Source organism: Mus caroli, unplaced genomic scaffold (assembly GCF_978045245.1).
Source record: "Mus caroli unplaced genomic scaffold, Mus_caroli_1 scaffold_11, whole genome shotgun sequence".
NCBI classification, from domain to species: Eukaryota; Metazoa; Chordata; class Mammalia; order Rodentia; family Muridae; genus Mus; species Mus caroli.
This window is the reverse complement of record NW_028227266.1, coordinates 54,350,519-54,364,232: the sequence shown is the minus strand read 5'-3', so window position 1 is coordinate 54,364,232 and position 13,714 is coordinate 54,350,519. Positions and strand designations below refer to the sequence as shown.

Below are 13,714 nucleotides of genomic sequence, written 5' to 3'. Positions count from 1 at the left end.
TTTTAAACTCACCGACTCAGCAGATGGAGATGTGGGGACCCAGAGAGCTAGTGGAATTTAAAGCGGTTATGAAGTATTAGTATAAATGGACATTAGAACACTTAGGTTCTGTCTTTCTTATGTACTATTTTCCCCCTCCCTCAAATGTAGGAGAGAGGCTAAGGTAACTTGGGAGACCTCATTTTGAAGTCTTTGGGCACTAAAGGGCTCTCTGTACAGGATTCAGGAGTGTGCTCATTCCCAAACCCTATGCAGAGTTCTATGACTGTGTGCATTTCTGGATGGAAACTCTCAGGCTTTGCTTTCATCAGAGTTTCAGACAGATCTAGGCAGAAGAAAAAGTTAAAGATTCCTGAAGAAATCCTAGGCAACTCTATACCTCTTAGATCCATAAATACAGGGTTTTTTTTTTTTTTTTTTTTTTGAGAATTGTTTGGAAATAGAGTACAGTAAAAATGTACATTCAAGTCGGGCGGTGGTGGCGCACACCTTTAATCCCAGCACTTGGGAGGCAGAGACAGGTGGATTTCTGAGTTCGAGGCCAGCCTGGTCTACAAAGTGAGTTCCAGGACAGCCAGGGCTCTACAGAGAAACCCTGTCTCGAAAAACCAAAAAAAAAAAAAAAAAAAGTACATTCAAGAGACATCAAACTAATCTTTTGTCACTTGCATGTAATTAGTTCTCCTTAGAGAAAAAATATCTTTCAAGTATGTAGCCTGTGAAAAAACATAAAAACACAGAAGTTAATTTTCAATATTCTTTTGTTTACTTTTTTATTAGGATGCATTTAGGTATTATAAAGTACATAACTATTAAGGATGCAACTTAGTGAATCTTTTCTTTCTTTTTTTATAAGATAGTAAGGCAAGTTGGCCTTCAAACTCATAGCAAATCTCTTTCTTATCTCAGCCTCTCAGGTGGGATTGCAGCATGAATCACTATTCCTGGGAAGTAAAGTTTTTTTCTTTTTTGAGGTGTATGTACACTTGTGAAATCTGTCTGGCACTGAGTCTCTCTCTTCCCAAAATATCTGCATCCCGAGACACATCCTGCAGGCTCAGGTAACTGGAGAAGACTCACCTGAGTTCAAGTACATCCTGGGCAACACAGAGAACTCTCAGTCAGCGGAAGGAGAAGAGAGAAGGATAGCTTATTTCATCAAGGATAAATGGTCCTTTTCCTTGAACTTCATACGGATGGCATCACACAGCAGGTAAAGCAGTAAGCAGTATGATGTCATAAAACGTTTTAGAGAAAAGAGGCCAGTGAAATGGAAAGAGAGCAGGGATGAGTAGGTGATTGGGTTTGAATGGATGAAAGGAAAAGGAGAAATGTAATTTACACCATACTCTCAAAAATAAAAAGACTATTTAGAAAAGAGAAACATTACAGATACTCTGGAATCAAACCCAAGCATCCGCTCCCTGTCTCTGCCACTATATAACTCCACTTAAAAACCTATCTGCAGCACGCACTACTCCCAGTGAGGAATACACTTTCTAGTCATGCTGAGGTTTCTGGACCATAGAAGGTTCAAGTCTTTCTTTCTTCTAGAACACCTCTGTCTTCCAGACCCTATTCGTGTTTCCTAAAGGATACCCTCAACTTTCTGGGATGCAAAATTGTTGACCTCTGAGGTCTTCTCTTCTATTTGTTTGTTTGTTTGTTTGTTTAACACGTTCCTCTGCTATGGCATTTAGCAGTTTATTGTGAGCATCAACATGGCTGCAAAGCTGTGGGAAGCTAGAGGTCAGAAATTGTGTGATTTCTCTAAAAAGCATTACCAATAAGAGAAGTTCTCTACATTTTTGTGTGAGTGAGTGAGTCTGGCTCTATTGGCATTGGTTTAGAGATGTGTATTAGAGTTAACTGTATGATTCAGAAAAGACATTTGTGGATTTCTTACTTCTTGAGTTTGATACGTTGTGCTTTACAAGAAAGTGTGGTTTCTAAAACAAAGCAATGTGTACTGGACATGTGGCATGTACGCTGCTTATGTTTATGGGGGGCCTTTCCACCAGAATGAATGAGATTTGGCACAATAAACAAGCTAAGCAGAAAAGCCAACAAGCTCAGTAGGTTTACATCTATCCAGATGGAATACACAAAGAACAAAGGAATAGAGAAAGCATGTGAAATGGGCAAGCAACTTAGACTGAATGATCACATCTTTAGGGGGATTTTCTTGGTTGTTAAGTCTTTTGTCAGTCTTTGAAAAGGAGATGAAGGAATTCCAGGGTTATGGTGGAGTCATAGAGGATGACAGAACATACTTAAGCGGTAGGTGTATATGATGCTCAGAAAGTAGGTTCATTTCTAAGGAGTATCCAAGGGAGTATAAGGACCCATAAAAATCACAATAACCCATTAGAAATACTTCAAAGAAATTCAAAGCAATTGTCTTGCACTAAATAAAAATTTCCCCCAAATTAAACACAGATCTGTCCCAATAGTCAAATGTAATGATAGCTTCCTCCCCTATTTCCGGCAATTCACATTTATGGTCCCTGGCCACTTTCACTGGTCCATCTTTGGCTCTAAAGTCAGTAGTAATTAGAGTATCTTTCCCACCTTGTTCCCTATAGCCATTCCAGCAGACCTGTTATTATTAATCATGCACCTTACACACTCAAAAATAGCTCAGAAGGTATAGTATTTGGAAGTAGATAAAGTGTACGATAGTCTTAATTGTGAGCCTCATATTCAAGCTGTCTAGCTCCCTCCCTAGGCTCCTCCCTTTATCCCTGTGCTTTTATTAAGCCCCAAGAATCTAATCCTATAGCTTTTAAACACAGGTGCTTGAAGCTTTAGTTAATCTAATTAGCAGGAAAATAGGTGATAAAGAAGGGGGTAGAAGATGACAAAAGATGGCAATAAGAGAACAAAGAAAGAAAGCTATACAATGTAGCTTAAGCAAGACATCTCATCCTCAGTAGTAATTACTAATCACACTTGATATATAACTGACCAGAGTGTGCTGTGTATAGTGTGTGCATGCATGCCTGGGTGTGTTTGCATGTGTGTGTGTGTGTGTGCTCCACTGATGATGCTGTAGCTAAAAACCTGAGCCAGGAATACTTTTTTATATCTATAAAGGACTGAAATGTATGTCTTGTAGTTCTGGAAGAAGAGCAGTCTAAAGTTAAGGGTGCCAGCAGAATTAGTATCCAGGGAGGACTGTTCTGCCTCCAAGATGGCACAATGTGCGAGAGCCAGGCATGCTGAGTCCTCACAGGTACACAATAGCTTTCACTGGGTAGAACCTCAAGACTCAATACCTCCTAAAGGTGCCACCTTTTAAAACACAATGCTGCTTAGGGAATTAAATTTCCACGTGAATTTGGGTAGGGGAGGTTCATATCAGATAGATAAGCCTCATACTAAAATAGATGACAGCTGGTGATAACAGGATATTAGGAAGCTAGTATCGATGCAGGGGAACATGGACCAGACTGACCTAAGAGGCCTAGAAACACTCCGCACATTCTCAGTACATGTCCACATTGCTTTTGAAAACAATTCTTATTCAGTCTTTGAAAATTTCATACGTGCATCTTATGTATTTTGATCGTATTCATCCCCTGTTAGCTTATGACCTTACTACTTTCTGTGGACCTCCTCTTTTCCCAACGTAGTCGTCCTCCTTTCGTGTTTTCTTCTTCTTTTTTAAATAACCCATTGAGCTGAGTTAGGACTGCTTGACTGCATGTGTGGAGGGTAATTTATTTCATCATGAACAATTTAGCAATACAATTTACCTTACACTTCTCAAGGCAAAATGACTCTTAACCCCCAACAGCCATTAACACTCAATAGCTCCCCACCTGGAGGGAAAGGATTCATGCCCTCCTCAGGCTGGGAAATATCCACATTTCATCCCTGAACATCTCTGTACAAAGTCAATTTTGCTTAACACATTTCTCCTCACCTTCTGTCTTCCCCATTGTGGTTTTCTGGTTCTTACCACAAATACTATTACAACTGGATCTATCTGGTTGGTTTTGTTTGTGTTTTGTTTCTCAGCCCTGGGGATTGGATTGAGAGCCTCCTGTGCTAGCCAGGAGAGCATTCTGTCCGAGAATTGTACCTCTAGTCATTTTTGTTTTGTTTTGTCTTTGATTTTGAGACAGTCTTGCTAAATTGTCCAGGCTGATCTCGAACTGGATTTATGCAGAGCTAGGTCTTGGTCTTTTGAGTCTGGACCCACCTGAACTCTGGGAGTGTGGCATCTATTTTAGAATTGCATAGAACGTGTTAGATTGCTCCAAAAGTATGACTTCCCGTCTTTACTCGGAGTTTACGTATCAAGTGAGAGCTATCTCACCTGTCCTGACTAAACACACTCTCACCTGCTCTCCACTTAATAGGAGAGAGGCATCAGAACTGGAAGTGGAAATATGGAAATTAAATTATACCAGGGGGCTGGACCTCAGAATCTTCTTGTTCACGCTTTCTTTTATTTCTCATTGCACAAATCAATGGGACTATTATGATATTGTATTGTGCTCACACACTGTCAATTAATCATGTCCAGATACTGTTCTTCTATTCTCAAAACTATTCAGTAACTGCCTTAGTCAGGGTTTCTATTCCTGCACAAACATCATGACCAAGAAGCAAGTTGGGGAGGAAAGGGTTTATTTGGCTTACACTTCCATACTGCTGTTCATCACCAAAGGAAGTCAGGACTGGAACTCAAGCAGGTCAGAAAGCAGGAGCTGATGCAGAGGCCATGGAGGGATGTTCTTTACTGGCTTGCCTCCCCTGGCTTGCTCAGCCTACTCTCTTATAGAACCCAAGTCTACCAGCCCAGGGATGGTCCCACCCACAAGGGGCCTTTCCCCCTTGATCACTAATTGAGAAAATGCCTTACAGTTGGATCTCATGGAGGCATTTCCTCAACTGAAGCTCCTTTCTCTGTGATAACTCCAGCTGTGTCAAGTTGACACAAAAATAGCCAGTACAATTGACCCCTTGTCAACTTGACACACAAACACATCACCCAATAAACCTCAACCCTTACATTCTTATTCATCCCCAAGATCTAAATAACTTTAAAAGTCCCACAGTCTTTACATATTCTTAAAATTTCAATCTCTTTAAAATATCCATCTCTTTTAAAATCCAAAGTCTTTTTACAATTAAAAGTCTCTTAACTGTGGGCTCCACTAAAACAGTTTCTTCCTTCAAGAGGGAAAATATCAGGGCACAGTCACAATCAAAGCAAAAATCAATCTCCAACCATCCAACGTCTGGGATCCAACTCACGATCTTCTGGGCTCCTCCAAGGGCTTGGGTCACTTCTCCAGCCATGCCCTTTGTAGCACACACGTCGTCCTCTGGGCTCCAGATGCCTGTACTCCACTGCTGCTGCTGCTCTTGGTGGTCATCTCGTGGTACTGGCATCTCCAAAATACTGCATTACCCCTTCAGTCCTGGGCCTTCAATTGCAACTGAGGCTGCACCTTCACCAATGGCCTTCCATGGCCTCTCACAGTGCCGAGCCTCAGCTGCTCTGCGTGACCCCTTCATGCCTTCAAAACCAGTACCACCTGGGTGACCCTTACATATTACCAAGTCCCACTGCAGCAGGAGTACAACCTTGGCTATCTCTGGAACACAGCCTCTTTGTGCTTTCAGAAAACACTTCCCAGAAGATGTCACCTCAATGATGCTGGTCTCTTCTTAATCACCGCTAATTTCTTAGCTCCAGCTAACCAGCATCAATAGTCCCAGTAATGCAAAGTTTTTGCTTTAGTAGTTCTGGTATCTTGTTAACCACAGCTGATTCTTCAGCCCCAGCTAACCAGAACTACAGAATCAAGACAGCAATGGCCCTGAAAAGAGTCTTTAATTTTCCCTCTGAAATTTCACAAACCAGACCTCCATCTACTGCACTGTTCTCAACATTATCTTCCAAGCTCCTACACAACATCTGACAGAGCTCTTAACAACAACAACTTCAAGCCCAAAGTTCCATAGTCCTTCCACAGTCCTCCCCAAAACATGGTCAGGTTGTCACAGGAATACCCCACTCTGCTGGTACCAATTTGCCTTAGTCAGGGTTTCTATTCCTGCACAAACATCATGACCAAGAAGCAAGTTGGGGAGGAAAGGGTTTATTTGGCTTACACTTCCATACTGCTGTTCATCACCAAAGGAAGTCAGGACTGGAACTCAAGCAGGTCAGAAAGCAGGAGCTGATGCAGAGGCCATGGAGGGATGTTCTTTACTGGCTTGCCTCCCCTGGCTTGCTCAGCCTACTCTCTTATAGAACCCAAGTCTACCAGCCCAGGGATGGTCCCACCCACAAGGGGCCTTTCCCCCTTGATCACTAATTGAGAAAATGCCTTACAGTTGGATCTCATGGAGGCATTTCCTCAACTGAAGCTCCTTTCTCTGTGATAACTCCAGCTGTGTCAAGTTGACACAAAAATAGCCAGTACAGTAACCATCTCCTCCAAATCGTAACCTACCTTCCAAGAAGCAAGGAGACTCCAAGAATTCAGGAAGCTGGGAAGCAATTTCAAGGCCCCTCCTTGAGGTTATACGATAACAGCAGTTGCTGGAGGAGAGGAGATTGGGAGGGCAGAGGCTCCCACGGATGCAACTTTTGTGAGTTGTCCCCATGTTGGGTAGAATTTTTGGTTACCTGTGCTCCTGTAAGTAAGCCCAAGAAATGATGTGCATCACCAAGCTGGACTCAGAAGGAGTTGTTTCTTAGGTCTCACATTGGTGCTCTGGCTGGAATGTATAGAGATCTGCTCATGTCTCCCCAGGAAAGCTCACATAGCATCCACCATTTCCACACCTTTCTCAGATCTAGCAATTGCTTTTCTACTTTTAGTCAGATCCTTCATTTTTCCTCTTTATAGTTTCCACAGGTAGGGGAGAACACATGAAATTTGTTAATCTGTATGTCCGGTTTATTTTACTTAAGACAACTCCCACCATCTCATCCTATTTGCTAAATATATAAGATTTTATTTTCCTTTATGGATGACTAATACTCGACTCCCTCTATTTTATTTATCCGTTCATCTGCTGACCAACACAATGCTAATTTCCACAATAGCACCTTACTAAACATGGACTCGCAAGTGTATTCTATTGTATGTTTGACTTCATTTTTTTTTTTTTGTATGAATGACCAGCAGTGATACAGCTGGACAATATGGTAGTTTTTAGGGTTTTTTTTTGGGGGGGGGCATTCATGCTGCTTTTCAAAGTGGTTGGACTAATTTATATTCATTGTCTACATCCTCAACAGTATTAATTAGCTAATTAATTAATTAATAATAGCTATTCTAAGTGGGGTGACACCTTATCTCATCCTGAATTATAGTTTTTAATACTTTAAAAAAGTTTATTTTCATTTTATATATATGAATGTTTTGCCTATGTGCATGTATCTGTCTAATGCCCACAGAAGCCAGAAGGCAGCATTGGATCCCCTGGAAATTGAGTTACAGATGATCTTGAGCCAACTTGTGAGTGCTAGGGGGACCTGAGAATTCTACATCTTCATCTGAAGGTCAGTAGGAGAAGACTAGCTCCCACGTGGCTGGGAGGAGGGGCTCATTGCCCACTTCCCCAATGACACACTTCCTCCTACAAGGTCACACCTACTTTAACAGGGCCACACCCACTTCAACAATGGCCACAACCACTCCAACAAGGCCATACCTACTCCAACAAGGCCACACCCACTTAAATCCACATCCACTCAAGGCCACACATATGAATAGTTCCACTACTTGGGCCAAGCATATTTAAACCACCACAAGTGGGCTAGGGGAGGGAAAGGGTAAGTATTATTCAATTGTCACCACATTTCTGTTTGAAATATTGAGGTTTTTAGAATTTGACAATAGTAGCATACCACACAGCAATGAGAGTGTGCTTATTGCCTCCAAAACTGTGCACATAAGATAGTTAAAGTTTTGTTATGCATCTTTAAGCACAATAAGAAAATTAAATTAAAAATTATTTTTAAAATGGTAACAACTAGGGGTGGGCAGATGGCTCAGTGTTTGGGAGCACTTGATTTTCTTGCAGAGAACCTGGGTTCCATTCCTGGTACCCAAATAGAGGCTCACAACTGTCTGTAACTCCAGTTTCAGGGGATTCAGTGCCCTCTTCTGGCTTCCATGGGCACAGGCAAGCATATCGTAAGCTTATATACATTCATGCAAGACACCTATACATATGAAATAAAGATAAGTAATTCTGCTTTAAAAAATAGTAAAGAGGAGTAAGTTGTTCAGTGGGTTTAATACACACACACACACACACACACACACACACACACACGTTTCCTTTACAGGTCCCCTCTGGCTGCTATAAGAAGTTAAAAGAAAGTTACTACCTTAAACTGCATGGCATTTGTGTGTAGATGGGGTGGGGGTGTGGAGTATATAGCAAACTCCAACTTCGGGCACACTAGGCTGAAGTGTCTTGTTATTAAGCCACACTCCCAGATCTTTGTTCTGTTTGGCTTTGTTTTTTCATTATTATTTACATTCATTTCATGTCTCCTGTTTGCACACTCATTACTGAACACAATTAGAATGCAAACAAATGTACAAACACCATAATGAGCAGTATCAGCTAAAAGAACTAGTGGTATCTAAGCAGATTAATGGAAGCAGTGAGGAAAATGACAGTACAGGATTGTAGCCTGCACATTTTCCTTCTTTATCAAAAGAAAATGCTCAGAGGCACCATAATGGTAACACTTAGAGGAAACACCTAAGGTGGAGTACTTGACCACTATGAGGTCAGTCTGTCATGAGAGTTGTGTGGGAAGTCAGTAATGCAGGCAGTATTTTGGCCAACCTCTGCTCGTGTCAGCTGAACATCTCCTGTAAAGAAAAGCAAAAGGAAACAAAGCCACACATTGACCTTTTATGTAAGCTTGGTGCAAGCTCTGCATTGTTTTGATTTCATGGTTCAAAAAGATATTCATGTTAAAAGTTGAGGTTGTGTAATGTTAAATTTTCTAAAGGATGCATGTGTCTTTGTAGGTGAATAGTTTTTCAGTGTAGTTAATAATCACATTCATGTTTACCTATTTGCTGTATTTGTCTATATTATCCTAGGTGACTAGAGAAGACATTATGGGAAATGGTAGAGCAAAATCCTCAAATGAGGAGGCTCATAAAATCCAGTCCCTCTCAAAGGCATCAAGAATCAAAGGGCACTAACTTGCCTCAGTGACAGGTGACAGTAATACTTACATCCTAACAGGATTGTCTTCTGCTGATGTCAGTCCCTTAGTTACCTACTCTTACCTTCTTCTTCTAAAATGGCAACAACCACATTAGAGATATGTAACAGTACCAAGTGTTTCTGCTTCAGAGTTGTGCAAAACTGTCCTGATCTTGCCCAAGTGTCTAAGTATCTGAATGGTTACCAATGGGCAGCATTAAGCCTGATATCTACATTGCATATGAAGAAATGAAATTTCAGCTCAGTTATGAAGAGTAATGTTATCAAGAGGGTCATATACCGAGTAATCGGCCAAGTTCCATCCTTTAGTGATTTCAATAAAATGTCACTAACCACTTACCCCTAAGCCTCCATTTTCCTTAACAATGCCATAGAACAGTGTTAGTGTCTCATGATTACAAATTAAACCATTTTTCTATCTCAATACAGCTGTATGTGCATCAAGCAGTGTTTTATTCTGGTACGAACACTTTAAAGCCTTCATGTCATAATTTGGTAATTAATACCACCATGAAACACAATGCTTTGCTAGACATATAAATTGTATTTGCATTACAATTATAAAACCTGGCTTTTGCTGGTAACTTAAGATTAACAGTCACAGATGGTTCAACCAGCTCCCAACAAGGTTGTTCAGTGGTCCTTACTCTGCAGCATTCATGGGCCTACACCGTAGTGTGGACAGCAACTTTCAAGTCTGCTGTCTGGTGTGAGTGGTTATTGTTTGTCTCTCTCAGTGCATCACCATCCACCATCAGCTTCCCCAAACGTCAGTTGGTGCCATGCTCGTCTGCTGCATGGATGGACTGTGAGACTTCTGAACAGGAAGCAGTTTTGGAAAGCAGAGCACTGCTGCACTGGTGTGGTGAATGTTTCAGCCCATCCTTTTCTACCTCAGGAAGGGTGTTCACAGCTGGGAAGTGGGCATGACAACCCCTGGAATGGTGACTATAAGACATTCTCATGCTTTTCAAGTAAGACGAGTGACTGCAGTGGGAGACTGCTACAGAAGGCATGTTGTCTCTCAGGGATGGCACATCAAACTCACTTAAGTGTGTGCTTTGTGGCTGTAACAACTGTGCATCCATGTGCTCTCTGGTCTCATTGATCTTCATGTTACCCTTTTCCCTCAGTTTACCACTTTTTGACTTTTTTCCTCCTGTTGCTTCCTTGGACCACTCGGTAGCACTGGATTTACCTTCAGGCAAGCCACTGTATGACCTGCCCATGTGGCCTCAGGCAGCACCACTGTCATCCACACTGCTGCTTCCACGGCTGTGTTGGAAATTGAATGGCTTTGATTCAATATCCACTTGCACTTCCATACTGTTCCCTTCTCTGTCCAGAGGGATGTAGGAGTTCAGAATGGATCCTGCCATTGCTTTGGTGCTGCCGTTATTACAAATTCTTCCCAAACTCACTGTGCCAGATTCTCTACTGAGACTACACCTTTCTTTCTGTAACTCTGCTTGAACTTGCAAATTGCTGAAACAGTTTATCATGGCACTTCCTGACAGACGGCCTGTGATACTAGCTCCAGCTAAGGCTATGGTACTGACTGTCTCACTCAGGTTGTTGCCAATAGTGCCTATTCCATCCATGTGGCTTCCACTTGCACTCAAACTGCCAGTCAGGCCGCTGACACTTCCCTCTCCTATGCTAGTGTTGTGCCTTGCTTCTGCTACTGATGTTGTATCCGCGGCTGTGTTAGTCCCACCTACGTTTATGTCATTCTCATCATCAAACTCAACCCTTACTCTTTTCCCATTTCCTGCAGACTCTCCACAATCCCTGTTTCTGCAGAGGGAAATTGGGACCACACCATAGACATAAGCTAGCATGGTAGGAACACCAATGCCTATAGTCCCTGCAGCTACCACCGGAGAGACGATTACAGACAGGGTAATACCACTTGCTATGGCCAGATTCTGCTTGTGTTTTGAAACATCTCTGCCTTCATAGCAATCATGAATCTTGAGGCCCACATACACAGGAATGCTAATGATCATGGCAGGAAGGACAATGCCAGCTATGAGAGCAATCCCTACGGGAGCACCAACAAGGGTTCCCAGCTGCCACAGGATTTTCTACTTTCGGCTCCAGGGTTTCTTCCCCCATAAACTACAACCCGAGGGACTTAGATAATGTAAATTGGAGATTTCTTTCATGCACAACTAACAAAACTCACAACCACAGACAGCACATGTCATATGATTGCAACTCCCATCCTCAATCTTGATTATATAAGCAGCACATCGTGGACATGGCTTTATGTCATCAGCTGCTGCTCTAGGTTCCTGTCTGTAACTAATAGGTGAAAAGCGTATAGTTCTTAAGCATAAACGCTGGGCTCTTTCCCAGAGAGCAGCCTCACAGGTCTGTTTGGGATGCCAGATCTGTTCACAGTGGTAGCAAAACTCTGTTCCACAGCCTTTTCGCCCACAAGTTAATTGTGGACACCGGGCACATCCAAATGCTATCACAGCGTATCCACAGTCTGGAGCCGGACACCACCTACAGTCAGGATCTGCAACAAGCCACTGTCGAAGCATAAATTCTTCATATTTTCCCATGAAGACATCATCACTTAATATCAAGCAAATGTCATGGGGATTAAACCGTTCAGTGCATTCTGGACAACTGATGTTAACTCGACTTTCAAAGATTTCTATCCTTAGGTATTGTCGTAAGCAATCCACACAAGATCTATGGTGACATGTCATGATATCAGAAAATCTGTCTTGAGAAAGCTGTAAAAGGTACAAAGGACAGTCCATCAAGTTTCCAGTTTGTTTGCTGATGGAAGTCAGTCCATTGTCAGAAGAGGTATTTGCTGAGAAATTGGAGTTCTTATCAGCACACATTTCAGAATGTATCCTCTCAATACTTGCCATTGCTTCCACCCCACCACTGAGCTCCCTTGATTTTTGTTTGCTGTCCATCTTCCTCTGAAAAAGAGAGCCTGTTGAAATTCTTCTCTGTTTGGGTGCCTTTTTGACACAAGGCAAGCTCATAGATGAAGCAGAAGGTTGAAGATCTCTCTCTGAACCCATTTGCTGATGTAAACTCATGTCTAAAATGCTCATCAGAACTGAGTCAGAGTCATTTTAAAACTAAAACTTATTTCGTGTTCTTGCATTCAGATGAAGTCATGATGTAAAAAAGATCCCATTGGCTTCTTCAGAGAACTTGAAAAAGTTCAAGAGAAGACTCATCCGTCTTCAGGGGCATTGTGCGAGCAGGTCCATCCTGCGGAGGCAGAAAAGGAGGAAGAACGGAGGAGGACAGCCCTTCAGCATGCCCCGCGCGGAACCTTCTCAGCTAGGGCGAGAGCTACCAGTGAACGGTTGCCAGTGAACAAGAGAGGGAGAGCGAGTCACTGCTTTCCGGAACTCCACTCAGTGACTTCTTTGGGACTGACCTTCGCAGCCCAGAACCAACACAGCAAGTGCCAGTCTCCAGATCTCTGTTTTTATAGTCCTAGATTTGAGAAGTCTGAATCAATTTCCCTGAGTCAGAATTAGCAATTCGGCAAGGCTGTATCCCCCCTGGAAGCTGTCGGGAAGAATCAGTCTTCCTGTGGTTTACAGCTTCCAGAGATTCATTTCTCATAGGCCCTGTGTGACTAAGAACCATTCCTCAGTATTTCATGCATTCAGTATTGATTCTTACCTCAACTCTCACCATTGATTGAGTAAAAAAAAAAAAAATCCTATTTTCTGTATCAATCTCCCCTTGCCTTCTGCTAGACTCACAGTTAAGCATTATGTAGAGAATCATGAATTTCTACTGTCTTACATTGTAACATTCACAGGTTCTAGGGACCGGGATAACTTTGGAGGTCATTATTCAGCCAACTACCATTCTTTTCTGTCTCGGCTATTTTCAGTTCTTACCATCTTTAAAGGCCCTTTTTGGCCTCTAAACCAATGCTGTACAGTGGAACTATGATATTAAGTCTATGTGTGCGATTTTAATTTATCCAGGAGCCATAATAATAAGGTAGAAAGATGCTGAGTCAGTGAACAGTGAGGTTGATCCCTAGCACCTAAGTTAAAAATGGAGCATCGCTCACACATAAAAGCTGGCTGTGGTGACCTATACCTGCAATCCCAATTCTGGAGTGGCAGAGACAGAAGGACCTGTGGGACTTGCTGGCCAGGCAGTCTAACCAAATACGCAAGCTTTAGGTTCAGTGAGAGCCTCTCTCAAAAATTAGGTGGAGAGCAGTTGAAGAAGATAGCTGAATTCAATCTCTAGGGCGCACGCGTACACACACACACACACACACACACACAATCACACACAAGTGTGCACATGTGAGGACTTAAAAAGAAAACAGAAACAGGTAAATTTAATTTTATTCATAGAGTACATTTAATCTAATATATCCAAAACACCATCAATGACCTTGATATGAAATCTATTGTGGCGGTGTACTTTTTGTCCCAAGGCTTTGAAATCGGTATGTAGTTTGCATTTG

General features: G+C 42.1%; 1 pseudogene; it reads right to left on the bottom strand.

The window, feature by feature from the left end:
• Positions 1 to 9,740: 9,740 nt before the first annotated feature.
• On the bottom strand, positions 9,741 to 12,433 carry LOC147002030 (E3 ubiquitin-protein ligase RNF19A pseudogene; annotated as a pseudogene).
• Positions 12,434 to 13,714: the final 1,281 nt, after the last annotated feature.